Source organism: Oncorhynchus masou, chromosome 6, assembly GCF_036934945.1.
Source record: "Oncorhynchus masou masou isolate Uvic2021 chromosome 6, UVic_Omas_1.1, whole genome shotgun sequence".
NCBI classification, from domain to species: Eukaryota; Metazoa; Chordata; class Actinopteri; order Salmoniformes; family Salmonidae; genus Oncorhynchus; species Oncorhynchus masou.
This window is the reverse complement of record NC_088217.1, coordinates 77,566,238-77,589,447: the sequence shown is the minus strand read 5'-3', so window position 1 is coordinate 77,589,447 and position 23,210 is coordinate 77,566,238. Positions and strand designations below refer to the sequence as shown.

At 42.9% G+C, this 23,210-nt stretch overlaps 4 non-coding genes across 4 annotated transcripts; all 4 read left to right on the top strand.

The window, feature by feature from the left end:
* Window positions 1-1,281: 1,281 nt before the first annotated feature.
* On the top strand, window positions 1,282-1,354 carry trnar-ccu (transfer RNA arginine (anticodon CCU)). Its single transcript has one exon. It is a non-coding gene; the product is annotated as a tRNA-Arg (tRNA).
* An 11,072-nt stretch (window positions 1,355-12,426) lies between these two features.
* Window positions 12,427-12,499, top strand: trnar-ccu (transfer RNA arginine (anticodon CCU)). Its single transcript has one exon. It is a non-coding gene; the product is annotated as a tRNA-Arg (tRNA).
* A 3,248-nt stretch (window positions 12,500-15,747) lies between these two features.
* trnar-ccu (transfer RNA arginine (anticodon CCU)) lies at window positions 15,748-15,820 on the top strand. Its single transcript has one exon. It is a non-coding gene; the product is annotated as a tRNA-Arg (tRNA).
* A 2,962-nt stretch (window positions 15,821-18,782) lies between these two features.
* trnar-ccu (transfer RNA arginine (anticodon CCU)) lies at window positions 18,783-18,855 on the top strand. Its single transcript has one exon. It is a non-coding gene; the product is annotated as a tRNA-Arg (tRNA).
* The last annotated feature ends 4,355 nt before the right edge of the window (window positions 18,856-23,210 follow it).

Below are 23,210 nucleotides of genomic sequence, written 5' to 3'. Positions count from 1 at the left end.
AGGTCGATGGATGGAAACCATCCACTGCTATACACTTTCTTTTTAGATTTAAAGTGCAAACAAAAAAAATAAAAAATGTGTCGTTTCATGGTTATGTCTCATTGCCAATATATATATTTTTTTTACCTCTTCCAACAGTTCGTATAGGTCATGCTGTTTACACAGTACCCCAGTGGCCTAAGACACTGGCCTCCTAAGCCATGGATTGTGAGTTCTAGTCTTTTCTTAAGTGGCTGAGAGCAGAGTGGCGCAGCGGAAGCGTGCTGGGCCCATAACCCAGAGGTCGATGGATCGAAACCATCCTCTGCTAAACAGATTCTTTTTAGATTTTAAGTGCAAACAATTTTTTTTTTTTAATTTGTCATTTCATTGGCATGTCTCAGTTCCATTATACACTTTTTTGACCTCTTCCAACAGTTCGTATTGGTCATACTGTTTACACAGTACCCCAGTGGCCTAAGACACTGGCCTCCTAAGCCATGGATTGAGAGTTCTAGTCTTTTCTTAAGTGTCTGAGAGAAGAGTGGCGCAGCGGAAGCGTGCTGGGCCCATAACAAAGAGGTCGATGGATCGAAACCATCCTCTGCTATACACTTTCTTTTTAGATTTAAAGTGCAAACAAAAAAATTTAAAAAATGTGTCGTTTCATGGTCATGTCTCATTGCCAATATACATTTTTTTTAACCTCTTCCAACAGTTCGTATAGGTCACACTGTTTACACAGTACCCCAGTGGCCTAAGACACTGGCCTCCTAAGCCATGGATTGTGAGTTCTAGTCTTTTCTTAAGTGGCTGAGAGCAGAGTGGCGCAGCGGAAGCGTGCTGGGCCCATAACCCAGAGGTCGATGGATCGAAACCATCCTCTGCTAAACAGATTCTTTTTAGATTTTAAGTGCAAACAAAAAATTTAAAAAATGTGTCGTTTCATGGGCATGTCTCAGTTCCATTAGACATTTTTTTGACCTCTTCCAACAGTTCGTATAGGTCATACTGTTTACACAGTACCCCAGTGGCCTAAGACACTGGCCTCCTAAGCCATGGATTGTGAGTTCTAGTCTTTTCTTAAGTGGCTGAGAGCAGAGTGGCGCAGCGGAAGCGTGCTGGGCCCATAACCCAGAGGTCGATGGATCGGAACCATCCGCTGCTAAACATCTTCTTTTTAAAAATGAAAAGCAAACAGAAATGAGAAAGCTAAATTTCATTTGCGTCTCTCAGTGCTATCCAGTACACATTGTTTTTACTGCTTCTATCAGTTCGTACTGTTTGCAGTAGGTAAACAGTGCCCCAGTGGCCTAATGGATAAGGCACTGGCCTCCTAAGCCAGGGATTGTGGGTTCAATTCCCATCTGGGGTGGATGGAAGTGGAGTGGAACAGCGGAAGCGTGCTGGGTCCATAACCCAGAGGTCGATGGATCGAAACCATCCTCTGCTAAACAGATTCTTTTTAGATTTCAAGTGCAAACAAAAAATTTAAAAAATGTGTCGTTTCATGGTCATGTCTCATTGCCAATATACATTTTTTTGACCTCTTCCAACAGTTCGTATAGGTCATGCTGTTTACACAGTACCCCAGTGGCCTAAGACACTGGCCTCCTAAGCCAAGGATTGTGAGTTCTAGTCTTTTCTTAAGTGGCTGAGAGCAGAGTGGCGCAGCGGAAGCGTGCTGGGCCCATAACCCAGAGGTCGATGGATCGAAACCATCCTCTGCTAAACAGATTCTTTTTAGATTTTAAGTGCAAACAATTTTTTTTTAAAAAATTTGTCATTTCATTGGCATGTCTCAGTTCCATTATACATTTTTTTGACCTCTTCCAACAGTTCGTATTGGTCATACTGTTTACACAGTACCCCAGTGGCCTAAGACACTGGCCTCCTAAGCCATGGATTGTGAGTTCTAGTCTTTTCTTAAGTGCTGAGAGCAGAGTGGCGCAGCGGAAGCGTGCTGGGCCCATAACCCAGAGGTCGATGGATCGAAACCATCCTCTGCTAAACAGATTCTTTTTAGATTTTAAGTGCAAACAAAAAATTTAAAAAATGTGTCGTTTCATGGGCATGTCTCAGTTCCATTAGACATTTTTTTGACCTCTTCCAACAGTTCGTATAGGTCATACTGTTTACACAGTACCCCAGTGGCCTAAGACACTGGCCTCCTAAGCCATGGATTGTGAGTTCTAGTCTTTTCTTAAGTGGCTGAGAGCAGAGTGGCGCAGCGGAAGCGTGCTGGGCCCATAACCCAGAGGTCGATGGATCGAAACCATCCTCTGCTAAACAGATTCTTTAGATTTTAAGTGCAAACAATTTTTTTTTTTTAAATTTGTCATTTCATTGGCATGTCTCAGTTCCATTATACATTTTTTTGACCTCTTCCAACAGTTCGTATTGGTCATACTGTTTACACAGTACCCCAGTGGCCTAAGACACTGGCCTCCTAAGCCATGGATTGAGAGTTCTAGTCTTTTCTTAAGTGTCTGAGAGAAGAGTGGCGCAGCGGAAGCGTGCTGGGCCCATAACAAAGAGGTCGATGGATGGAAACCATCCTCTGCTAAACACTTTCTTTTTAGATTTAAAGTGCAAACAAAAAATTTAAAAAATGTGTCGTTTCATGGTCATGTCTCATTGCCAATATACATTTTTTTTAACCTCTTCCAACAGTTCGTATAGGTCATACTGTTTACACAGTACCCCAGTGGCCTAAGACACTGGCCTCCTAAGCCATGGATTGTGAGTTCTAGTCTTTTCTTAAGTGGCTGAGAGCAGAGTGGCGCAGCGGAAGCGTGCTGGGCCCATAACCCAGAGGTCGATGGATCGAAACCATCCTCTGCTAAACAGATTCTTTTTAGATTTTAAGTGCAAACAAAAAATTTAAAAAATGTGTCGTTTCATGGGCATGTCTCAGTTCCATTAGACATTTTTTTGACCTCTTCCAACAGTTCGTATAGGTCATACTGTTTACACAGTACCCCAGTGGCCTAAGACACTGGCCTCCTAAGCCATGGATTGTGAGTTCTAGTCTTTTCTTAAGTGGCTGAGAGCAGAGTGGCGCAGCGGAAGCGTGCTGGGCCCATAACCCAGAGGTCGATGGATCGAAACCATCCTCTGCTAAACAGATTCTTTTTAGATTTTAAGTGCAAACAATTTTTTTTTTTAATTTGTCATTTCATTGGCATGTCTCAGTTCCATTAGACATTTTTTTGACCTCTTCCAACAGTTCGTATTGGTCATACTGTTTACACAGTACCCCAGTGGCCTAAGACACTGGCCTCCTAAGCCATGGATTGAGAGTTCTAGTCTTTTCTTAAGTGTCTGAGAGAAGAGTGGCGCAGCGGAAGCGTGCTGGGCCCTTAACAAAGAGGTCGATGGATGGAAACCATCCTCTGCTAAAACGATTCTTTTTAGATTTTAAGAGCAAACAAAAAATTTAAAAAATGTGTCGTTTCATGGGCATGTCTCATTGCCATATACATTTTTTTTAACCTCTTCCAACAGTTCGTATAGGCCATACTGTTTACACAGTACCCCAGTGGCCTAAGACACTGGCCTCCTAAGCCATGGATTGTGAGTTCTAGTCTTTTCTTAAGTGGCTGAGAGCAGAGTGGCGCAGCGGAAGCGTGCTGGGCCCATAACCCAGAGGTCGATGGATCGAAACCATCCTCTGCTAAACAGATTCTTTTTAGATTTTAAGTGCAAACAAAAAATTTAAAAAATGTGTCGTTTCATGGGCATGTCTCAGTTCCATTAGACATTTTTTTGACCTCTTCCAACAGTTCGTATAGGTCATACTGTTTACACAGTACCCCAGTGGCCTAAGACACTGGCCTCCTAAGCCATGGATTGTGAGTTCTAGTCTTTTCTTAAGTGGCTGAGAGCAGAGTGGCGCAGCGGAAGCGTGCTGGGCCCATAACCCAGAGGTCGATGGATGGAACCATCCGCTGCTAAACATCCTTTTTAAAAATCAAACAGAAATCTAAAACAGTGATTCATTGTTTTTAGATTTTAACTGTTTGCAGTAGGTAAACAAGTGGCCTAATGGATTGGCCTTAAGCCAGGGATTGTGGGTTCAAGTCCCATCTGGGGTGGATGGAAGCGGAGTGGCACAGCGGAAGCGTGCTGGGCCCATAACCCAGAGGTTGATCGATCGAGACCATTCTATGCTAAACATTTTCTTTTCATTGGCATGTCTCAGTTCCATAATACACTTTTTTGACCTCTTCCAACAGTTCGCATTGGTCATACTGTTTACACAGTACCCCAGTGGCCTAAGACACTGGCCTCCTAAGCCATGGATTGAGAGTTCTAGTCTTTTCTTAAGTGTCTGAGAGAAGAGTGGCACAGCGGAAGCGTGCTGGGCCCATAACAAAGAGGTCGATGGATGGAAACCATCCTCTGCTATACACTTTCTTTTTAGATTTAAAGTGCAAACAAAAAAATTTAAAAAATGTGTCGTTTCATGGTCATGTCTCATTGCCAATATATATATTTTTTTACCTCTTCCAACAGTTCGTATAGGTCATGCTGTTTACACAGTACCCCAGTGGCCTAAGACACTGGCCTCCTAAGCCATGGATTGTGAGTTCTAGTCTTTTCTTAAGTGGCTGAGAGCAGAGTGGCGCAGCGGAAGCGTGCTGGGCCCATAACCCAGAGGTCGATGGATCGAAACCATCCTCTGCTAAACAGATTCTTTTTAGATTTTAAGTGCAAACAAAAAATTTAAAAAATGTGTCATTTCATGGGCATGTCTCAGTTCCATTAGACATTTTTTTGACCTCTTCCAACAGTTCGTATAGGTCATACTGTTTACACAGTACCCCAGTGGCCTAAGACACTGGCCTCCTAAGCCATGGATTGTGAGTTCTAGTCTTTTCTTAAGTGGCTGAGAGCAGAGTGGCGCAGCGGAAGCGTGCTGGGCCCATAACCCAGAGGTCGATGGATCGAAACCATCCTCTGCTAAACAGATTCTTTTTAGATTTTAAGTGCAAACAATTTTTTTTTTAAAAAATTTGTCATTTCATTGGCATGTCTCAGTTCCATTATACACTTTTTTGACCTCTTCCAACAGTTCGTATTGGTCATACTGTTTACACAGTACCCCAGTGGCCTAAGACACTGGCCTCCTAAGCCATGGATTGTGAGTTCTAGTCTTTTCTTAAGTGGCTGAGAGCAGAGTGGCGCAGCGGAAGCGTGCTGGGCCCATAACCCAGAGGTCGATGGATGAAAACCATCCTCTGCTAAACAGTTTCTTTTCAGATTTTAAGTGCAAACAAAAAATTTAAAAAATGTGTCGTTTCATGGCCATGTCTCATTGCCAATATACATTTTTTTTAACCTCTTCCAACAGTTCGTATAGGTCATACTGTTTACACAGTACCCCAGTGGCCTAAGACACTGGCCTCCTAAGCCATGGATTGTGAGTTCTAGTCTTTTCTTAAGTGGCTGAGAGCAGAGTGGCGCAGCGGAAGCGTGCTGGGCCCATAACCCAGAGGTCGATGGATCGAAACCATCCTCTGCTAAACAGATTCTTTTTAGATTTTAAGTGAAAACAAAAAATTTAAAAAATGTGTCGTTTCATGGGCATGTCTCAGTTCCATTAGACATTTTTTTGACCTCTTCCAACAGTTCGTATAGGTCATACTGTTTACACAGTACCCCAGTGGCCTAAGACACTGGCTCCTAAGCCATGGATTGTGAGTTCTAGTCTTTTCTTAAGTGGCTGAGAGCAGAGTGGCGCAGCGGAAGCTTGCTGGGCCCATAACCCAGAGGTCAATGGCTCAAAACCATCCTCTGCTAAACAGATTCTTTTTAGATTTTAAGTGCAAACAAAAAATTTAAAAAATGTGTCGTTTCATGGGCATGTCTCAGTTCCATTAGACATTTTTTTGACCTCTTCCAACAGTTCGTATAGGTCATACTGTTTACACAGTACCCCAGTGGCCTAAGACACTGGCCTCCTAAGCCATGGATTGTGAGTTCTAGTCTTTTCTTAAGTGGCTGAGAGCAGAGTGGCGCAGCGGAAGCGTGCTGGGCCCATAACCCAGAGGTCGATGGATCGAAACCATCCTCTGCTAAACAGATTCTTTTTAGATTTTAAGTGCAAACAAAAAATTTAAAAAATGTGTCGTTTCATGGGCATGTCTCAGTTCCATTAGACATTTTTTTGACCTCTTCCAACAGTTCGTATAGGTCATACTGTTTACACAGTACCCCAGTGGCCTAAGACACTGGCCTCCTAAGCCATGGATTGTGAGTTCTAGTCTTTTCTTAAGTGGCTGAGAGCAGAGTGGCGCAGCGGAAGCGTGCTGGGCCCATAACCCAGAGGTCGATGGATCGAAACCATCCTCTGCTAAACAGATTCTTTTTAGATTTTAAGTGCAAACAATTTTTTTTTTTAATTTGTCATTTCATTGGCATGTCTCAGTTCCATTATACACTTTTTTGACCTCTTCCAACAGTTCGTATTGGTCATACTGTTTACACAGTACCCCAGTGGCCTAAGACACTGGCCTCCTAAGCCATGGATTGAGAGTTCTAGTCTTTTCTTAAGTGTCTGAGAGAAGAGTGGCGCAGCGGAAGCGTGCTGGGCCCATAACAAAGAGGTCGATGGATGGAAACCATCCTCTGCTATACACTTTCTTTTTAGATTTAAAGTGCAAACAAAAAAAATTTAAAAAATTTGTCCTTTCATGGTCATGTCTCATTGCCAATATACATTTTTTTTAACCTCTTCCAACAGTTCGTATAGGTCATGCTGTTTACACAGTACCCCAGTGGCCTAAGACACTGGCCTCCTAAGCCATGGATTGTGAGTTCTAGTCTTTTCTTAAGCGGCTGAGAGCAGAGTGGCGCAGCGGAAGCGTGCTGGGCCCATAACACAGAGGTCGATGGCTCGAAACCATCCTCTGCTATACACTTTCTTTTTAGATTTAAAGTGCAAACAAAAAATTTTAAAAAATGTGTCGTTTCATGGGCATGTCTCATTGCCATATATACATTTTTTTGACCTCTTCCAACAGTTCGTATAGGTCATACTGTTTACACAGTACCCCAGTGGCCTAAGACACTGGCCTCCTAAGCCATGGATTGTGAGTTCTAGTCTTTTCTTAAGTGGCTGAGAGCAGAGTGGCGCAGCGGAAGCGTGCTGGGCCCATAACCCAGAGGTCGATGGATCGAAACCATCCTCTGCTAAACAGATTCTTTTTAGATTTTAAGTGCAAACAAAAAATTTAAAAAATGTGTCGTTTCATGGGCATGTCTCAGTTCCATTAGACATTTTTTTGACCTCTTCCAACAGTTCGTATAGGTCATACTGTTTACACAGTACCCCAGTGGCCTAAGACACTGGCCTCCTAAGCCATGGATTGTGAGTTCTAGTCTTTTCTTAAGTGGCTGAGAGCAGAGTGGCGCAGCGGAAGCGTGCTGGGCCCATAACCCAGAGGTCGATGGATCGAAACCATCCTCTGCTAAACAGATTCTTTTTAGATTTTAAGTGCAAACAATTTTTTTTTTTAATTTGTCATTTCATTGGCATGTCTCAGTTCCATTAGACATTTTTTTGACCTCTTCCAACAGTTCGTATTGGTCATACTGTTTACACAGTACCCCAGTGGCCTAAGACACTGGCCTCCTAAGCCATGGATTGAGAGTTCTAGTCTTTTCTTAAGTGTCTGAGAGAAGAGTGGCGCAGCGGAAGCGTGCTGGGCCCATAACAAAGAGGTCGATGGATGGAAACCATCCTCTGCTATACACTTTCTTTTTAGATTTAAAGTGCAAACAAAAAAATTAAAAAATGTGTCGTTTCATGGTCATGTCTCATTGCCCAATATACATTTTTTTACCTCTTCCAACAGTTCGTATAGGTCATACTGTTTACACAGTACCCCAGTGGCCTAAGACACTGGCCTCCTAAGCCATGGATTGTGAGTTCTAGTCTTTTCTTAAGTGGCTGAGAGCAGAGTGGCGCAGCGGAAGCGTGCTGGGCCCATAACCCAGAGGTCGATGGATCGAAACCATCCTCTGCTAAACAGATTCTTTTCAGATTTTAAGTGCAAACAAAAAATTTAAAAAATGTGTCGTTTCATGGGCATGTCTCAGTTCCATTAGACATTTTTTTGACCTCTTCCAACAGTTCGTATAGGTCATACTGTTTACACAGTACCCCAGTGGCCTAAAACACTGGCCTCCTAAGCCATGGATTGTGAGTTCTAGTCTTTTCTTAAGTGGCTGAGAGCAGAGTGGCGCAGCGGAAGCGTGCTGGGCCCATAACCCAGAGGTCGATGGATCGAAACCATCCTCTGCTAAACAGTTCCTTTTTAGATTTTAAGTGCAAGCAATTTTTTTTTTTTTTGTCATTTCATTGGCATGTCTCAGTTCCATTATACACTTTTTTGACCTCTTCCAACAGTTCGTATTGGTCATACTGTTTACACAGTACCCCAGTGGCCTAAGACACTGGCCTCCTAAGCCATGGATTGAGAGTTCTAGTCTTTTCTTAAGTGTCTGAGAGAAGAGTGGCGCAGCGGAAGCGTGCTGGGCCCATAACCCAGAGGTCGATGGATCGAAACCATCCTCTGCTAAACAGATTCTTTTTAGATTTCAAGTGCAAACAAAAAATTTAAAAAATGTGTCGTTTCATGGGCATGTCTCAGTTCCATTAGACATTTTTTTGACCTCTTCCAACAGTTCGTATAGGTCATACTGTTTACACAGTACCCCAGTGGCCTAAGACACTGGCCTCCTAAGCCATGGATTGTGAGTTCTAGTCTTTTCTTAAGTGGCTGAGAGCAGAGTGGCGCAGCGGAAGCGTGCTGGGCCCATAACCCAGAGGTCGATGGATGAACCATGGGCCCTTTTTTTTAAAAATAACAAACCAGAAAGCTAAATTTCATTTCGATGGATCAGAAACCATCCTCTGCTAAACAGATTCAGGGATTTTTAGATTTTAAGTGCAAACAAGGTTGATTTTCTCTTTAAACAGTTTCTTTTTTTTAAGTGCAAACAATTATTTGTCATTTCATTGGCATGTCTCAGTTCCATTATACATTTTTTTGACCTCTTCCAACAGTTCGTATTGGTCATACTGTTTACAAAGAACCCCAGTGGCCTAAGACACTGGCCTCCTAAGCCATGGATTGAGAGTTCTAGTCTTTTCTTAAGTGTCTGAGAGAAGAGTGGCGCAGCGGAAGCGTGCTGGGCCCATAACAAAGAGGTCGATGGATGAAAACCATCCTCTGCTAAACAGTTTCTTTTCAGATTTTAAGTGCAAACAAAAAATTTAAAAAATGTGTCGTTTCATGGTCATGTCTCATTGCCAATATACATATTTTTTTACCTCTTCCAACAGTTCGTATAGGTCATACTGTTTACACAGTACCCCAGTGGCCTAAGACACTGGCCTCCTAAGCCATGGATTGTGAGTTCTAGTCTTTTCTTAAGTGGCTGAGAGCAGAGTGGCGCAGCGGAAGCGTGCTGGGCCCATAACCCAGAGGTTGATGGTATCGAAACCATCCTCTGCTAAACAGATTCTTTTTAGATTTCAAGTGCAAACAAAAAATTTAAAAAATGTGTCGTTTCATGGGCATGTCTCAGTTCCATTAGACATTTTTTTGACCTCTTCCAACAGTTCGTATAGGTCATACTGTTTACACAGTACCCCAGTGGCCTAAGACACTGGCCTCCTAAGCCATGGATTGTGAGTTCTAGTCTTTTCTTAAGTGGCTGAGAGCAGAGTGGCGCAGCGGAAGCGTGCTGGGCCCATAACCCAGAGGTCGATGGATCGAAACCATCCTCTGCTAAACAGATTCTTTTTAGATTTTAAGTGCAAACAATTTTTTTTTTTAATTTGTCATTTCATTGGCATGTCTCAGTTCCATTATACACTTTTTTGACCTCTTCCAACAGTTCGTATTGGTCATACTGTTTACACAGTACCCCAGTGGCCTAAGACACTGGCCTCCTAAGCCATGGATTGAGAGTTCTAGTCTTTTCTTAAGTGTCTGAGAGAAGAGTGGCGCAGCGGAAGCGTGCTCGGCCCATAACAAAGAGGTCGATGGATGGAAACCATCCTCTGCTATACACTTTCTTTTTAGATTTAAAGTGCAAACAAAAAAATAAAAAATGTGTGGTTTCATGGTCATGTCTCATTGCCAATATACATTTTTTTTAACCTCTTCCAACAGTTCGTATAGGTCATACTGTTTACACAGTACCCCAGTGGCCTAAGACACTGGCCTCCTAAGCCATGGATTGTGAGTTCTAGTCTTTTCTTAAGTGGCTGAGAGCAGAGTGGCGCAGCGGAAGCGTGCTGGGCCCATAACCCAGAGGTCGATGGATCGAAACCATCCTCTGCTAAACAGATTCTTTTTAGATTTTAAGTGCAAACAAAAAATTTAAAAAATGTGTCGTTTCATGGGCATGTCTCAGTTCCATTAGACATTTTTTTGACCTCTTCCAACAGTTCGTATAGGTCATACTGTTTACACAGTACCCCAGTGGCCTAAGACACTGGCCTCCTAAGCCATGGATTGTGAGTTCTAGTCTTTTCTTAAGTGGCTGAGAGCAGAGTGGCGCAGCGGAAGCGTGCTGGGCCCATAACCCAGAGGTCGATGGATCGAAACCATCCTCTGCTAAACAGATTCTTTTTAGATTTTAAGTGCAAACAATTTTTTTTTTTATTTTATTTGTCATTTCATTGGCATGTCTCAGTTCCATTATACACTTTTTTGACCTCTTCCAACAGTTCGTATTGGTCATACTGTTTACACAGTACCCCAGTGGCCTAAGACACTGGCCTCCTAAGCCATGGATTGAGAGTTCTAGTCTTTTCTTAAGTGTCTGAGAGAAGAGTGGCGCAGCGGAAGCGTGCTGGGCCCATAACAAAGAGGTCGATGGATGGAAACCATCCTCTGCTATACACTTTCTTTTTAGATTTAAAGTGCAAACAAAAAAAATTTAAAAAATGTGTCGTTTCATGGTCATGTCTCATTGCCAATATACATTTTTTTAACCTCTTCCAACAGTTCGTATAGGTCATACTGTTTACACAGTACCCCAGTGGCCTAAGACACTGGCCTCCTAAGCCATGGATTGTGAGTTCTAGTCTTTTCTTAAGTGGCTGAGAGCAGAGTGGCGCAGCGGAAGCGTGCTGGGCCCATAACCCAGAGGTCGATGGATCGAAACCATCCTCTGCTAAACAGATTGTTTTTAGATTTCAAGTGCAAACAAAATATTTAAAAAATGTGTCATTTCATGGGCATGTCTCAGTTCCGTTAGACATTTTTTTGACCTCTTCCAACAGTTCGTATAGGTCATACTGTTTACACAGTACCCCAGTGGCCTAAGACACTGGCCTCCTAAGCCATGGATTGTGAGTTCTAGTCTTTTCTTAAGTGGCTGAGAGCAGAGTGGCGCAGCGGAAGCGTGCTGGGCCCATAACCCAGAGGTCGATGGATCGAAACCATCCTCTGCTAAACAGATTCTTTTTAGATTTTAAGTGCAAACAATTTTTTTTTTTTAATTTGTCATTTCATTGGCATGTCTCAGTTCCATTATACATTTTTTTGACCTCTTCCAACAGTTCGTATTGGTCATACTGTTTACACAGTACCCCAGTGGCCTAAGACACTGGCCTCCTAAGCCATGGATTGAGAGTTCTAGTCTTTTCTTAAGTGTCTGAGAGAAGAGTGGCGCAGCGGAAGCGTGCTGGGCCCATAACAAAGAGGTCGATGGATGGAAACCATCCTCTGCTATACACTTTCTTTTTAGATTTAAAGTGCAAACAAAAAAATTTAAAAAATGTGTCGTTTCATGGTCATGTCTCATTGCCAATATACATTTTTTTAACCTCTTCCAACAGTTCGTATAGGTCATACTGTTTACACAGTACCCCAGTGGCCTAAGACACTGGCCTCCTAAGCCATGGATTGTGAGTTCTAGTCTTTCTTAAGTGGCTGAGAGCAGAGTGGCGCAGCGGAAGCGTGCTGGGCCCATAACCCAGAGGTCGATGGATCGAAACCATCCTCTGCTAAACAGATTCTTTTTAGATTTTAAGTGCAAACAAAAATTTTTTAAATGTGTCGTTTCATGGGCATGTCTCAGTTCCATTAGACATTTTTTTGACCTCTTCCAACAGTTCGTATAGGTCATACTGTTTACACAGTACCCCAGTGGCCTAAGACACTGGCCTCCTAAGCCATGGATTGTGAGTTCTAGTCTTTTCTTAAGTGGCTGAGAGCAGAGTGGCGCAGCGGAAGCGTGCTGGGCCCATAACCCAGAGGTCGATGGATGGAACCATCCTCTGCTAAACATCTTCTTTTTAAAAATGAAAAGCAAACAGAAATGAGAAAGCTAAATTTCATTTGCGTCTCTCAGTGCTATCCAGTACACATTGTTTTTACTGCTTCTATCAGTTCGTACTGTTTGCAGTAGGTAAACAGTGCCCCAGTGGCCTAATGGATAAGGCACTGGCCTCCTAAGCCAGGGATTGTGGGTTCAAGTCCCATCTGGGGTGGATGGAAGTGGAGTGGTGGAAGCGTGCTTGATCGATCGAGACCATTCTCTGCTAAACAGTTTCTTTTTAGATTTTAAGTGCAAACAATTTTTTTTAAAAAATTTGTCATTTCATTGGCATGTCTCAGTTCCATTATACATTTTTTTGACCTCTTCCAACAGTTCGTATGGTCATACTGTTTACACAGTACCCCAGTGGCCTAAGACACTGGCCTCCTAAGCCATGGATTGTGAGTTCTAGTCTTTTCTTAAGTGGCTGAGAGCAGAGTGGCGCAGCGGAAGCGTGCTGGGCCCATAACCCAGAGGTCGATGGATCGAAACCATCCTCTGCTAAACAGATTCTTTTTAGATTTTAAGTGCAAACAATTTTTTAAAAAATTTGTCATTTCATGGGCATGTCTCAGTTCCATTAGACATTTTTTTGACCTCTTCCAACAGTTCGTATTGGTCATACTGTTTACACAGTACCCCAGTGGCCTAAGACACTGGCCTCCTAAGCCATGGATTGTGAGTTCTAGTCTTTTCTTAAGTGGCTGAGAGCAGAGTGGCGCAGCGGAAGCGTGCTGGGCCCATAACCCAGAGGTCGATGGATCGAAACCATCCTCTGCTAAACAGATTCTTTTTAGATTTTAAGTGCAAACAAAAAAATTTTTTTTTAATTTGTCATTTCATTGGCATGTCTCAGTTCCATTATACACTTTTTTGACCTCTTCCAACAGTTCGTATTGGTCATACTGTTTACACAGTACCCCAGTGGCCTAAGACACTGGCCTCCTAAGCCATGGATTGTGAGTTCTAGTCTTTTCTTAAGTGGCTGAGAGAAGAGTGGCGCAGCGGAAGCGTGCTGGGCCCATAACCCAGAGGTCGATGGATCGAAACCATCCTCTGCTAAACAGTTTCTTTTCAGATTTTAAGTGCAAACAAAAAATTTAAAAAATGTGTCGTTTCATGGCCATGTCTCATTGCCAATATACATTTTTTTAACCTCTTCCAACAGTTCGTATAGGTCATACTGTTTACACAGTACCCCAGTGGCCTAAGACACTGGCCTCCTAAGCCATGGAATGTGAGTTCTAGTCTTTTCTTAAGTGGCTGAGAGCAGAGTGGCGCAGCGGAAGCGTGCTGGGCCCATAACCCAGAGGTCGATGGATCGAAACCATCCTCTGCTAAACAGATTCTTTTTAGATTTTAAGTGCAAACAAAAAATTTAAAAAATGTGTCGTTTCATGGGCATGTCTCAGTTCCATTAGACATTTTTTTGACCTCTTCCAACAGTTCGTATAGGTCATACTGTTTACACAGTACCCCAGTGGCCTAAGACACTGGCCTCCTAAGCCATGGATTGTGAGTTCTAGTCTTTTCTTAAGTGGCTGAGAGCAGAGTGGCGCAGCGGAAGCGTGCTGGGCCCATAACAAAGAGGTCGATGGATGGAAACCATCCTCTGCTATACACTTTCTTTTTAGATTTAAAGTGCAAACAAAAAAAATAAAAAATGTGTCGTTTCATGGTCATGTCTCAGTGCCAATATACATTTTTTTTACCTCTTCCAACAGTTCGTATAGGTCATACTGTTTACACAGTACCCCAGTGGCCTAAGACACTGGCCTCCTAAGCCATGGATTGTGAGTTCTAGTCTTTTCTTAAGTGGCTGAGAGCAGAGTGGCGCAGCGGAAGCGTGCTGGGCCCATAACCCAGAGGTCGATGGATCGAAACCATCCTCTGCTAAACAGATTCTTTTTAGATTTTAAGTGCAAACAAAAAATTTAAAAAATGTGTCGTTTCATGGGCATGTCTCAGTTCCATTAGACATTTTTTTGACCTCTTCCAACAGTTCGTATAGGTCATACTGTTTACACAGTACCCCAGTGGCCTAAGACACTGGCCTCCTAAGCCATGGATTGTGAGTTCTAGTCTTTTCTTAAGTGGCTGAGAGCAGAGTGGCGCAGCGGAAGCGTGCTGGGCCCATAACCCAGAGGTCGATGGATCGAAACCATCCTCTGCTAAACAGATTCTTTTTAGATTTTAAGTGCAAACAAAAAATTTAAAAAATGTGTCGTTTCATGGGCATGTCTCAGTTCCATTAGACATTTTTTTGACCTCTTCCAACAGTTCGTATAGGTCATACTGTTTACACAGTACCCCAGTGGCCTAAGACACTGGCCTCCTAAGCCATGGATTGTGAGTTCTAGTCTTTTCTTAAGTGGCTGAGAGCAGAGTGGCGCAGCGGAAGCGTGCTGGGCCCATAACCCAGAGGTCGATGGATCGAAACCATCCTCTGCTAAACAGATTCTTTTTAGATTTTAAGTGCAAACAATTTTTTTTTTTAATTTGTCATTTCATTGGCATGTCTCAGTTCCATTATACACTTTTTTGACCTCTTCCAACAGTTCGTATTGGTCATACTGTTTACACAGTACCCCAGTGGCCTAAGACACTGGCCTCCTAAGCCATGGATTGAGAGTTCTAGTCTTTTCTTAAGTGTCTGAGAGAAGAGTGGCGCAGCGGAAGCGTGCTGGGCCCATAACAAAGAGGTCGATGGATGGAAACCATCCTCTGCTATACACTTTCTTTTTAGATTTAAAGTGCAAAAAAAAAAATTTAAAAAATGTGTCGTTTCATGGTCATGTCTCATTGCCAATATACATTTTTTTAACCTCTTCCAACAGTTCGTATAGGTCATGCTGTTTACACAGTACCCCAGTGGCCTAAGACACTGGCCTCCTAAGCCATGGATTGTGAGTTCTAGTCTTTTCTTAAGTGGCTGAGAGCAGAGTGGCGCAGCGGAAGCGTGCTGGGCCCTTAACCCAGAGGTCGATGGATCGAAACCATCCTCTGCTAAACAGATTCTTTTTAGATTTTAAGAGCAAACAAAAAATTTAAAAAATGTGTCGTTTCATGGGCATGTCTCAGTTCCATTATACACTTTTTTGACCTCTTCCAACAGTTCGTATTGGTCATACTGTTTACACAGTACCCCAGTGGCCTAAGACACTGGCCTCCTAAGCCATGGATTGTGAGTTCTAGTCTTTTCTTAAGTGGCTGAGAGCAGAGTGGCGCAGCGGAAGCGTGCTGGGCCCATAACCCAGAGGTCGATGGATGGAACCATCCGCTGCTAAACATCTTCTTTTTAAAAATGAAAAGCAAACAGAAATGAGAAAGCTAAATTTCATTTGCGTCTCTCAGTGCTATCCAGTACACATTGTTTTTACTGCTTCTATCAGTTCGTACTGTTTGCAGTAGGTAAACAGTGCCCCAGTGGCCTAATGGATAAGGCACTGGCCTCCTAAGCCAGGGATTGTGGGTTCAAGTCCCATCTGGGGTGGATGGAAGCGGAGTGGCACAGCGGAAGCGTGCTGGGCCCATAACCCAGAGGTTGATCGATCGAGACCATTCTATGCTAAACATTTTCTTTTCATTGGCATGTCTCAGTTCCATAATACACTTTTTTGACCTCTTCCAACAGTTCGCATTGGTCATACTGTTTACACAGTACCCCAGTGGCCTAAGACACTGGCCTCCTAAGCCATGGATTGTGAGTTCTAGTCTTTTCTTAAGTGGCTGAGAGCAGAGTGGCGCAGCGGAAGCGTGCTGGGCCCATAACCCAGAGGTCGATGGATCGAAACCATCCTCTGCTAAACAGATTCTTTTTAGATTTTAAGTGCAAACAATTTTTTTAAAAAATTTGTCATTTCATGGCATGTCTCAGTTCCATTAGACATTTTTTTGACCTCTTCCAACAGTTCGTATTGGTCATACTGTTTACACAGTACCCCAGTGGCCTAAGACACTGGCCTCCTAAGCCATGGATTGTGAGTTCTAGTCTTTTCTTAAGGGCTGAGAGAAGAGTGGCGCAGCGGAAGCGTGCTGGGCCCATAACCCAGAGGTCGATGGATGGAAACCATCCTCTGCTATACACTTTCTTTTTAGATTTAAAGTGCAAACAAAAAAAATAAAAAATTTGTCATTTCATTGGCATGTCTCAGTTCCATTATACACTTTTTTGACCTCTTCCAACAGTTCGTATTGGTCATACTGTTTACACAGTACCCCAGTGGCCTAAGACACTGGCCTCCTAAGCCATGGATTGAGAGTTCTAGTCTTTTCTTAAGTGTCTGAGAGAAGAGTGGCGCAGCGGAAGCGTGCTGGGCCCATAACCCAGAGGTCGATGGATAGAAACCATCCTCTGCTAAACAGTTTCTTTTCAGATTTTAAGTGCAAACAAAAAATTTAAAAAATGTGTCATTTCATGGCCATGTCTCATTGCCATATATACATTTTTTTAACCTCTTCCAACAGTTCGTATAGGTCATACTGTTTACACAGTACCCCAGTGGCCTAAGACACTGGCCTCCTAAGCCATGGATTGTGAGTTCTAGTCTTTTCTTAAGTGGCTGAGAGCAGAGTGGCGCAGCGGAAGCGTGCTGGGCCCATAACCCAGAGGTCGATGGATCGAAACCATCCTCTGCTAAACAGATTCACTTTAGATTTTAAGTGCAAACAAAACATTTAAAAAATTTGTCATTTCATGGGCATGTCTCAGTTCCATTAGACATTTTTTTGACCTCTTCCAACAGTTCGTATAGGTCATACTGTTTACACAGTACCCCAGTGGCCTAAGACACTGGCCTCCTAAGCCATGGATTGTGAGTTCTAGTCTTTTCTTAAGTGGCTGAGAGCAGAGTGGCGCAGCGGAAGCGTGCTGGGCCCATAACAAAGAGGTCGATGGATGGAAACCATCCTCTGCTATACACTTTCTTTTTAGATTTAAAGTGCAAACAAAAAAATTAAAAAATGTGTCGTTTCTTGGTCATGTCTCATTGCCAATATACATTTTTTTACCTCTTCCAACAGTTCGTATAGGTCATGCTGTTTACACAGTACCCCAGTGGCCTAAGACACTGGCCTCCTAAGCCATGGATTGTGAGTTCTAGTCTTTTCTTAAGTGGCTGAGAGCAGAGTGGCGCAGCGGAAGCGTGCTGGGCCCATAACCCAGAGGTCGATGGATCGAAACCATCCTCTGCTAAACAGATTCTTTTTAGATTTTAAGTGCAAACAAAAATTTTTTATTTGTCATTTCATGGGCATGTCTCAGTTCCATTAGACATTTTTTTGACCTCTTCCAACAGTTCGTATTGGTCATACTGTTTACACAGTACCCCAGTGGCCTAAGACACTGGCCTCCTAAGCCATGGATTGAGAGTTCTAGTCTTTTCTTAAGTGCCTGAGAGAAGAGTGGCGCAGCGGAAGCGTGCTGGGCCCATAACCCAGAGGTCGATGGATCGAAACCATCCTCTGCTAAAACAGATTCTTTTTAGATTTTAAGTGTAAACAATTATAATTATTTATTTGATTTATTATTTTTTTGGTCATTTCATTGGCATGTCTCAGTTCCATTATACACTTTTTTGAACTCTTCCAAAAGTTCGTATTGGTCATACTGTTTACACAGTACCCCAGTGGCCTAAGACACTGGCCTCCTAAGCCATGGATTGTGAGTTCTAGTCTTTCCTTAAGTGGCTGAGAGCAGAGTGGCGCAGCGGAAGCGTGCTGGGCCCATAACCCAGAGGTCAATGGATCGAAACCATCCTCTGCTAAACAGATTCTTTTTAGATTTTAAGTGCAAACAAAAAAATTAAAAAATGTGTCGTTTCATGGGCATGTCTCAGTTCCATTAGACATTTTTTTGACCTCTTCCAACAGTTCGTATAGGTCATACTGTTTACACAGTACCCCAGTGGCCTAAGACACTGGCCTCCTAAGCCATGGATTGAGAGTTCTAGTCTTTTCTTAAGTGGCTGAGAGCAGAGTGGCGCAGCGGAAGCGTGCTGGGCCCATAACCCAGAGGTCAATGGATCGAAACCATCCTCTGCTAAACAGATTCTTTTTAGATTTTAAGTGCAAACAAAAAAATTAAAAAATGTGTCTTTTCATGGGCATGTCTCAGTTCCATTAGACATTTTTTTGACCTCTTCCAACAGTTCGTATAGGTCATACTGTTTACACTGTACCCCAGTGGCCTAATACACTGGCCTCCTAAGCCATGGATTGTGAGTTCTAGTCTTTCCTTAAGTGGCTGAGAGCAGAGTGGCGCAGCGGAAGCGTGCTGGGCCCATAACCCAGAGGTCAATGGATCGAAACCATCCGCTGCTAAACATCTTCTTTTTAAAAATGAAAAGCAAACAGAAATGAGAAAGCTAAATTTCATTTGCGTCTCTCAGTGCTATCCAGTACACATTGTTTTTACTGCTTCTATCAGTTCGTACTGTTTGCAGTAGGTAAACAGTGCCCCAGTGGCCTAATGGATAAGGCACTGGCCTCCTAAGCCAGGGATTGTGGGTTCAAGTCCCATCTGGGGTGGATGGAAGCAGAGTGGCACAGCGGAAGCGTGCTAGGCCCACAACCCAGAGGTGATGGATCGAGAACCATCCTCTGCTAAACATTCTTTTTAGATTTTAAGTGCAAACAATTTTTTTTTTTTAATTTGTCATTTCATTGGCATGTCTCAGTTCCATTATACATTTTTTTGACCTCTTCCAACAGTTCGTATTGGTCATACTGTTTACACAGTACCCCAGTGGCCTAAGACACTGGCCTCCTAAGCCATGGATTGTGAGTTCTAGTCTTTTCTTAAGTGGCTGAGAGCAGAGTGGCGCAGCGGAAGCGTGCTGGGCCCATAACCCAGAGGTCGATGGATGGAAACCATCCTCTGCTAAACAGATTCTTTTTAGATTTTAAGTGCAAACAAAAAATTTAAAAAATGTGTCGTTTCATGGTCATGTCTCATTGCCAATATACATTTTTTTGACCTCTTCCAACAGTTCGTATAGGTCATACTGTTTACACAGTACCCCAGTGGCCTAAGACACTGGCCTCCTAAGCCATGGATTGTGAGTTCTAGTCTTTTCTTAAGTGGCTGAGAGCAGAGTGGTGCAGCGGAAGCGTGCTGGGCCTCATGGATCGAAACCATCCTCTGCTAAACAGTTTCTTTTTAGATTTTAAGTGCGAACAAAATGTGTCGTTTCATGGGCATGTCTCAGTGCCAATTTACATTTTTTTTCCACTTCCAACAGTTCGTATAGGTCATACTGTTGACACAGTACCCCAGTGGCCTAAGCCACTTGCCTCCTAAGCCATGGATTGTGAGTTCTAGTCTATTCTAAAGTGGCTGAGAGCAGAGAGGCAGAGCGGAAGCGTGCTAGGCCCATAACAAAGAGGTCGATGGATGGAAACCATTCTCTGCTATACACTTTCTTTTTAGATTTAAAGTGCAAACAAAAAAATTAAAAAATGTGTCGTTTCATGGGCATGTCTCATTGCCAATATACATTTTTTTTTACCTCTTCCCACAGTTCGTATAGGTCATACTGTTTACACAGTACCCCAGTGGCCTAAGACACTGGCCTCCTAAGCCATGGATTGCGAGTTCTAGTCTTTTCTGAAGTGGCTGAGAGCAGAGTGGCACAGCGGAAACGTGCTGGGCCCATAACCCAGAGGTCGATGGATCGAAACCATCCTCTGCTAAACAGATTCTTTTTAGATTTTAAGTGCAAACAAAAAAATTTTTTAAAAAATTTGTCATTTCATGGGCATGTCTCAGTTCCATTAGACATTTTTTTGACCTCTTCCAACAGTTCGTATTGGTCATACTGTTTACACAGTACCCCAGTGGCCTAAGACACTGGCCTCCTAAGCCATGGATTGTGAGTTCTAGTCTTTTCTTAAGTGGCTGAGAGCAGAGTGGCGCAGCGGAAGCGTGCTGGGCCCAGAGGTCGATGGATGGAAACCATCCTCTGCTAAACAGTATCTTTTCAGATTTTAAGTGCAAACAAAAAAATTTAAAAATGTGTCGTTTCATGGCCATGTCTCATTGCCAATATACATTTTTTTAACCTCTTCCAACAGTTCGTATAGGTCATACTGTTTACACAGTACCCCAGTGGCCTAAGACACTGGCCTCCTAAGCCATGGATTGTGAGTTCTAGTCTTTTCTTAAGTGGCTGAGAGCAGAGTGGCGCAGCGGAAGCATGCTGGGCCCATAACCCAGAGGTCGATGGATCGAAACCATCCTCTGCTAAACAGTTTCTTTTTAGATTTTAAGTGCGAACAAAATTTTAAAAAAATGTGTCGTTTCATGGGCATGTCTCAGTGCCAATATACATTTTTATTACCTCTTCCAACAGTTCGTATAGGTCATACTGTTTACACATTACCCCAGTGGCCTAAGACACTGGCCTCCTAAGCCATGGATTGTGAGTTCTAGTCTATTCTAAAGTGGCTGAGAGCAGAGAGGCACAGCGGAAGCGTGCTAGGCCCATAACCCAGAGGTCGATGGATCGAGACCATCCTCTGCTAAACAGTTTCGTTTTAGATTTTAAGTGCAAACAATTTTTTTTTTTTATTTGTCATTTCATTGGCATGTCTCAGTTCCATTATACACTTTTTTGACCTCTTCCAACAGTTCGTATTGGTCATACTGTTTACACAGTACCCCAGTGGCCTAAGACACTGGCCTCCTAAGCCATGGATTGAGAGTTCTAGTCTTTTCTTAAGTGTCTGAGAGAAGAGTGGCGCAGAGGAAGCGTGCTGGACCCATAACAAAGAGGTCGATGGATGGAAACCATCCTCTGCTATACACTTTCTTTTTAGATTTAAAGTGCAAACAAAAAAAATAAAAAATGTGTCGTTTCATGGGCATGTCTCAGTTCCATTAGACATTTTTTTTACCTCTTCCAACAGTTCGTATAGGTCATACTGTTTACACAGTACCCCAGTGGCCTAAGACACTGGCCTCCTAAGCCATGGATTGTGAGTTCTAGTCTTTTCTTAAGTGGCTGAGAGCAGAGTGGCACAGCGGAAGCGTGCTGGGCCCATAACCCAGAGGTCGATGGATCGAAACCATCCTCTGCTAAACAGATTCTTTTTAGATTTTAAGTGCAAACAAAACATTTAAAAAATGTGTCTTTTCATGGGCATGTCTCAGTTCCATTAGACATTTTTTTGACCTCTTCCAACAGTTCGTATTGGTCATACTGTTTACACAGTACCCCAGTGGCCTAAGACACTGGCCTCCTAAGCCATGGATTGTGAGTTCTAGTCTTTTCTTAAGTGGCTGAGAGCAGAGTGGCGCAGCGGAAGCGTGCTGGGCCCATAACCCAGAGGTCGATGGATGGAAACCATCCTCTGCTAAACACTTTCTTTTTAGATTTAAAGTGCAAACAAAAAAATTTAAAAAATGTGTCGTTTCATGGGCATGTCTCATTGCCAATATACATGTTTTTTTACCTCTTCCAACAGTTCGTATAGGTCATACTGTTTACACAGTACCCCAGTGACCTAAGACACTGGCCTCCTAAGCCATGGATTGTGAGTTCTAGTCTTTTCTTAAGTGGCAGAGAGTAGAGTGGTGCAGCGGAAGCATGCTGGCCCCCAGAGGTCGATGGATCGAAACCATCCTCTGCTAAACAGTTTCTTTTTAGATTTTAAGTGCAAATATTTTTTTTTTTAATTTGTCATTTCATTGGCATGTCTCAGTTCCATTATACACTTTTTTGAACTCTTCCAACAGTTCGTATTGGCCATACTGTTTACACAGTACCCCAGTGGCCTAAGACACTGGCCTCCTAAGCCATGGATTGTGAGTTCTAGTCTTTTTTTAAGTGGCTGAGAGCAGAGTGGCACAGCGGAAGCGTGCTGGGCCCATAACCCAGAGGTCGATGGATGGAAACCATCCTCTGCTAAACAGTTTCTTTTCAGATTTTAAGTGCAAACAAAAAATTTACAAAATGTGTCGTTTCATGTGCATGTCTCAGTTCCATTAGACATTTTTTTGACCTCTTCCAACAGTTCGTATTGGTCATACTGTTTACACAGTACCCCAGTGGCCTAATACACTGGCCTCCTAAGCCATGGATTGAGAGTTCTAGTCTTTTCTTAAGTGTCTGAGAGAAGAGTGGCGCAGCGGAAGCGTGCTGGGCCCATAACAAAGAGGTCGATGGATGGAAACCATCCTCTGCTATACACTTTCTTTTTAGATTTAAAGTGCAAACAAAAAAAATAAAAAATGTGTCGTTTCATGGTCATGTCTCATTGTCAATATATATATTTTTTTACCTCTTCCAACAGTTCGTATAGGTCATGCTGTTTACACAGTACCCCAGTGGCCTAAGACACTGGCCTCCTAAGCCATGGATTGTGAGTTCTAGTCTTTTCTTAAGTGGCTGAGAGCAGAGTGGTGCAGCGGAAGCGTGCTGGGCCCATAACCCAGAGGTCGATGGATCGAAACCATACTCTGCTAAACAGATTCTTTTTAGATTTTAAGTGCAAACAATTTTTTATTTTTAAATTTGTCATTTCATGGGCATGTCTCAGTTCCATTAGACATTTTTTTGACCTCTTCCAACAGTTCGTATTGGTCATACTGTTTACACAGTACCCCAGTGGCCTAAGACACTGGCCTCCTAAGCCATGGATTGTGAGTTCTAGTCTTTTCTTAAGTGGCTGAGAGCAGAGTGGCGCAGCGGAAGCGTGCTGGGCCCATAACCCAGAGGTCGATGGATCGAAACCATCCTCTGCTAAACAGATTCTTTTTAGATTTTAAGTGCAAACAAAAAATTTGAAAAATTTTTTTGGTCATTTCATTGGCATGTCTCACTTCCATTATACACTTTTTGACCTCTTCCAACAGTTCGTATTGGTCATACTGTTTACACAGT